Source organism: Pinus tabuliformis, chromosome 8 (genome assembly GCF_031772625.1).
Source record: "Pinus tabuliformis cultivar Carrire ecotype Pingquan chromosome 8, CPIR1, whole genome shotgun sequence".
In the NCBI taxonomy this organism is placed as follows: domain Eukaryota; kingdom Viridiplantae; phylum Streptophyta; class Pinopsida; order Pinales; family Pinaceae; genus Pinus; species Pinus tabuliformis.
Window position 1 is genome coordinate 198,484,686 of NC_142294.1, and position 6,417 is coordinate 198,491,102.

Below are 6,417 nucleotides of genomic sequence, written 5' to 3' on the forward strand. Positions count from 1 at the left end.
TTTACCTTTTTAAATTAATGATTTTGATCCACTTATATTACCACTTCAATTTGTTTGAGAAGATGGGTAGATTTTTCAATTAAAATATTAATATTAGTAATATTAAAATATATAAAGCAATTAAATGAAAACAAAGAGTAAATTGTCCAACCCCCTAATCAAATTATATAGATAAAAACTTTTCTATTTGAAATAATGAAAAAGAGGAGACTAGATCTCAACACATCCCCTCCAATTGGTAAACAAAAACACATATCTACTCACACTACTACATGTATGGGGGTGTCTCAAATATATAATGTCTCAAAAATTTGTCTCTATAAAGACAATACAGTAAAGACAATAATTATTGTCTATTAAGAGACAATTTTGTTTATCTCTCTAGAGACAATTCCATTTGTCTTTGTAGAGACATTTTCATTTTTGTCTCTTTAGAGATAATTACATTTTTTTCTTTTTAGAGACAACGGCTTAGATTAAAAACATATTGTCTCTATAGAGACTATATGTCCATAATTCAAACTATTGTCTCTCTAGAGAAAATATAAAAAAATATTTAAGAAATAAAAAAATAAAATCATTTTGAATGTTCTTTCAAAGTATTTTCAACATTCAAAGTTCCCAAATAGTGATTTTAATTACCTTAAATATTACCTGTTTATGGATACCAACAAAATAAAAAATAAATAAATCCTTTATTTTTAACACTAACAACAAAGTAATTTTAAATCTAAATGAAAAAACATTTCCTGAAAGAAACATCGAAAAGAATAAGGCAACACACTTATATCATGTTTTAAATTAGTGATGTTCATCTACCTATATCAACACTTTAGTGTTTGAGTTATTTGAACATACCATTCTTTACCTTTTTAAATTAATGATGTTGATCCACTTATATTACCACTTCAATTTGTTTGAGAAGATGGGTATATTTGTCAATTAAAATATTAATATTAGTAATATTAAAATATATAAAGCAATTAAATGAAAGCAAAGAGTAAATGGTCCAACCCCCTTATCAAATTATATAGATAAAAACTTTTCTATTTGAAATAATGAAAAAGAGGAGACTAGATCTCAACACATCGCCTCAAATTGGGAAACAAAAACACATATCTCCTCACACTACTACATGTATGGGGGCTTTAAGACAATATTTAAGACAATATTTGAGTCAATTGTCTTAACTTAAGACAAAAAGGAACTTGTGTATTGTCTTTAAGCGGGTGTCTCAAATATATAATGTCTCAAAGTTTTGTCTCTATAAAGACAATATAGAACACATACTAGTATTGTCTCTATAAAGACAGGAATTATTGTCTATTAAGAGACAATTTCATTTGTCTCTCTAGAGACAATTTCATTTGTCTCTCTAGAGACAATTTCATTTGTCTCTCTAGAGACAATTTCATTTGTCTTTGTAGAGAAATTTTCATTTTTGTCTCTTTAGAGACAATTACATTTACATCTTAGATTAAAAACATATTGTCTCTATAGAGACTATATGTCCATAATTCAAACTATTGTCTCTCTAGAGACAATATAAAAAAATATTTAAAAAATAAATAAATAAAATCATTTTGAATGTTCTTTCAAATTAGTTTCAACATTCAAAGTTCCCAAATAATGATTTTAATTACCTTAAATCTTAGCTGTTTATGGATACCAACAAAATAAAAAATAAATAAATCCATTATTTTTAATGCTAACAATAAATTAATTTTTAATCTAAATGAAAAAACAATTCGCGAAAGCAACTTTGAAAATAATAAGGCAACACACTTATTATTTTATGAAAATGCATTCATGTCATTTGAACATGTAGGACCCTCAGTTGGAACTTCATTTTAAGACATATTATGAGTCAAAAAAGAAATGTTCTAGATTTCTCCATCCTACAAGAGGGTTTACTCTCTAACATAGAAATCCAAAGCTTCAATCACATTAAATGGTGGAAATTAAATTCATATCCAGTTGTTAAACCACAATTTCAATACCCTTGTATAATTGGAATTCGCTTCCTTGATAACAAAGAATTGTAATAATGTATATGAATTTGAATTTACAATTGATTGGAAATTTTGTCTTCATGAATATTTTACAGAAGATGAAAAATTGACACAGGTCCTGGAAACATGATATAGACCAATTCTCAATCTATTAGTGACCTACATAATTATCTTCTCCACTATTGCCTTTCACAATTCGAGTTGGCTCCATCTCCTGTTTGCAGCCCGAGAATTGCTGCAATTGGTATCCAAATTGGTGGTGATATAGTTCCCGAGGAAGCTTCATATCCAATGAATCTAATTCGGGTAATAAACTATTATGATCAACTTCATAGCAAGCTGAAGTTGTAGAGAAGTCGCTATTTCTAGCTTTTTTCTGGGCAGTTAATCATTTCTTGGAGGCACACCAAACCACCCGTCCTTCTTCCTATTAAGAATAAAATAATAAATTCCTGTAAGGAAAGTTTTATACCATTGCTCAACCATTTCCAAGAGAGCTACTTACTGAAATAAAATAAAATAAATGTAGTAAGTACTTGAAATAGAAATGTGTGCACTCTTAGTATTTCTTCATTATCACTTGCCTTTCCTTGCCCGATTCCCCAGAGCACCTACAAATGCAATAGTAGAGTCATTTTATTTTTTTATAATAAAAAGCCCTACCATCTTGATAATAATTAATAATTGAAATAAAATTAAAATTCTACAAACTTATTAAACTCTCAATATAAAAATGGCTCAAAAACAAAATCAATATACTCTTTAATATAAACATAAATTTTAATGATGATACCATCTGTATTTTTGGTTGGTAGCACTGTTTGTTCCCAATCATAGCCCAAAAATGTCATGAATACTAGTGAAAATACCAGGTAAGTTTCAAACCCTTTTAAAATGAAATTACATCACCTATTTTTCTCTATAGTGGGATGGGAAGTATTTGAAAAATCTTATTAGAAGAGTGAATAGAATCTCTCACTAAAACTTGCAGAATCTCAATCAACATTAATACTCAACAATCATATGGGAATTTCCATAAATGAGGAGATAGGGGAGAGAGAAGTGAAGTCTTCCACCTAGCCAAATGACATGAGATCAAGTGGTGATTAAACTAGAAAACATCAAACAGAGAAGAGGCAAGTTGGTTCAAAACATAATAATTGTCCTCCTTCCAAATGGACTACTCAACTGGATGGTACTGTCGCTATTGCAGTAAATCACAGAGAGAACTCTCCCACAAATGCCATTACTTATTAAAATAATGAGTTGGGAAGCATGAGAAAATGAGTTCAATGAAGAGAGGTTGAGCATAATGAATCTTCATTCAAAAGGGCTGGTAGTTTACATTCCGCTTGAGTGTTGGTAGTGTTGAGTATCATCAATCTCGTCTACTAGGAATTGCCCCAAAAGGTGCAAAGATAAGTCGATAGATTTTTTAAATTGTTAAGATAATATGAGGAATGAATTTGTAAATATGTATGCCATATATATTGACAAATTTAAATTTTAGTGGTGTATAACTCTTTAGTCTTATGTGTTGTGGTCTTATGCATACAAGCGATGGCTTCAAGGTGGTTGCCCTCGGGTAACTAGTTTAGTATTCTACATGCCTCTTTTGAATGCAAATGCAATATATTACATAAATACACATAAATGTAAAATAGATTCTCGTTTGACACTCTACTTATGAGGTTTTTTGGTAAATGATGCTCCCACTCTGCTGCCTATTCTGGCAACGTATGTTGAAAGAAATTTAATAGAAGAGTGAATCAGGGATTTATCATAAGATCTATACCTTCAAGTAACATAAATAATATGGGTATGCTGAAGAATAAATCCTTTAACCATAGTGAAGGAAAAATATGATGACAAATTACCCAATCTGGAATTTTAAGGAGTAGTTTGGAGCAATTAATAAATCTATCATATAGGAAGATGCATCTTTGAAGCTACAAATATCCAAAAAAAACATATGGTGGGAACAATAGTAGTAGTTACAAACCAAGACGAAGTAGAAATATTTTTCTCGAGATTTGGTAGACATTAATACAAAAGGGTGTATATGCAAGGACTAATATTTTAGCCCTCCTAAATAAATGCTATGGGGAAAAATGATTCTTTGTTTAGAAGCAGCTATCCTTACAGGCCAACTGCTAAAATTTGAAATGGTTATTGAGGAATAATAGAGGGAACTGTTAAGATTTGAAATGGCTATTGAAAAATAATAGATGAAGAGTTGCTGACACTCTATGCCTACCTCTGAACATAAAAATTATGTGGAAAGGCATTATGAAAGAAACCAAGGTGAGGAAATCTTGATGGTAGTAATTCATGCAACAACGAATAGATAGTCTATAAAGATGGGTAGTGAGTTCCATGAACATCTTTGTCAGTAACAGTTTGATAAGGAGAATGGCAGATTGAATTAAATCCATATATCATATGAATATCCAGCTTCGAGTGGCATGAAGAGTGGGTTATGCTGCCAAAAAATATTGACAAATTTCCAACCCAAAATTCAAGGAGCAGTTTGTAGCAATTAATCAGTTTATCATAGATGACGGATAAAGTAAAAAAAATAAACAAATTGCAGACTCAGAGTTCAAGGAGCAGTTGGGAGCAATTATCATTCTATCATAGATGACGATACATCTTCTAACTTGCAAGTATCCCAAAGGAGAAACCAGTGAGAAAAACAGTAGAAAGAAGAAAACCAGATGGAGCAGATGCAATTTCAGCAAACTTGGGAGAAATTAATATGCAAGAGTTATATGAAAGGATGCAGTTGTTGGTCCTCCCCAATAAATGTTGTGTATAAAAATCATTAGAGCGGATTTGCTTCATTTCTTGGTTGTTATATTGATCATGTTGTAGTGATCTTACCCACAATAATACTCTATCTACAGCTATGGAATCTGGAACCATATTTTGATGCATGGATGCAGATTTTTGGGTTGTTTTATGGAGAAATATATAGTACACAGATTTTTTGGGTTGTTTTCTGATTGGTTTGTGACGTCTTTTTCACTTCTGAAGAAATAGATCTATAATTCCAACATTAACTTATATATTATGGAAAAATGTAACATTGAAAAGAGTTGAGAATACATACACAGTTTCCTTCTGAGGTGGGGTTACCGAAGGTGGTTTTGGGTACTTTTCCTCCAATATATGGGTTATAACATTGGATTTTGGAATCCACTTATAATCAATCTTGATGACAGGAACTTTTCCTTCAAGGTTCATCTGCAAAAACCTGTGCACCAACATCTTCAACTTAGCTACCCCTAACTTCCCATATAAACATAGGCACAGACTCACACTCGTAATTGGTTTTAACGATAGCCATAAAGAAATGGCCTATAATGAAAATGAAAAATAATATATGGGATTTGGAACCATAAAATTACGAGTGAGGTTTGTTACTAGTATCAATGAACTTCATGTTGCATAGAACCTATTTTTCGTCGAGAGTAAGCAAAACCCTATGGCTAAAGGGACATGCTCAAAGATGTATTCAATACATTAAGCTTTACTTCATACATTAAAATGCTTGAAATGCACTAATACATGACAAATTGTTTGACAAATAAAGATGAAATAAAAGCCAGGAAATGCAACATTGAATTGTTCTGCTAAAAAAGGGGAAAAGTGACAGGAAAATTACTTACAGTCCCCAAGGGACCTATGAAAAGATGTGTTCAATACATTGTGCTTTACTTCATACATTAAAATGCCTGAAATGCATCAATACACCACAAATTGTTTGACAAATAAAGATGAAATAAAAACTGTAGAAAAAACGAAATGCAAGATTGAATAGTTCTGCTAAAACAGGGGAACATGACAGGAAAAGTTATTTACAGTCCCCAAGCTTGTCAGGTGCACCTGCGGCGGCCTTAACACAGACTTCCAGTGCTTCAGCGATGCTCACAATTCATGTATTGCCATTCTTCCTCCTGTGAAGCAATACCTTGGATCTAACCCCTTTCTTGCCAAACAAATGGGTACCCAAGACCACAATTAAAGGCTCTACAATACAACACCAGTGATTCCAGAGAGTCACAACGCAGATTTTTTGCTACAATGATAGACGAAGTGGAAGCTACACTAAGCATGGATATCATAGCCATAGTTGACTTATATAAATAGACCTCACTCTCATAGGTTTCCATCCTCCCCATTTTTATGACACTCATTAGTGGAAGATTACTCTGCACTACAAATCCCCACATATGAAATGCAAATAACGAATGAATTCATTATGCAATCTAATCCCCATCACATAAATGCTAAAATAAGAAACTCTGGGTTCCTTCTAGAGACGTGTCAACAAGTTTGTCTCTGAGATACCCTCGTATGCGCTGTAATGCAGCTCGCAAGAATGTTGGCAACAAATCCAATC

At 31.9% G+C, this 6,417-nt stretch overlaps 1 pseudogene; it reads right to left on the bottom strand.

The window, feature by feature from the left end:
* Positions 1-5,075: 5,075 nt before the first annotated feature.
* Positions 5,076-6,145, bottom strand: LOC149234810 (glutathione S-transferase DHAR3, chloroplastic pseudogene; annotated as a pseudogene).
* Between the last annotated feature and the right edge of the window lie 272 nt (positions 6,146-6,417).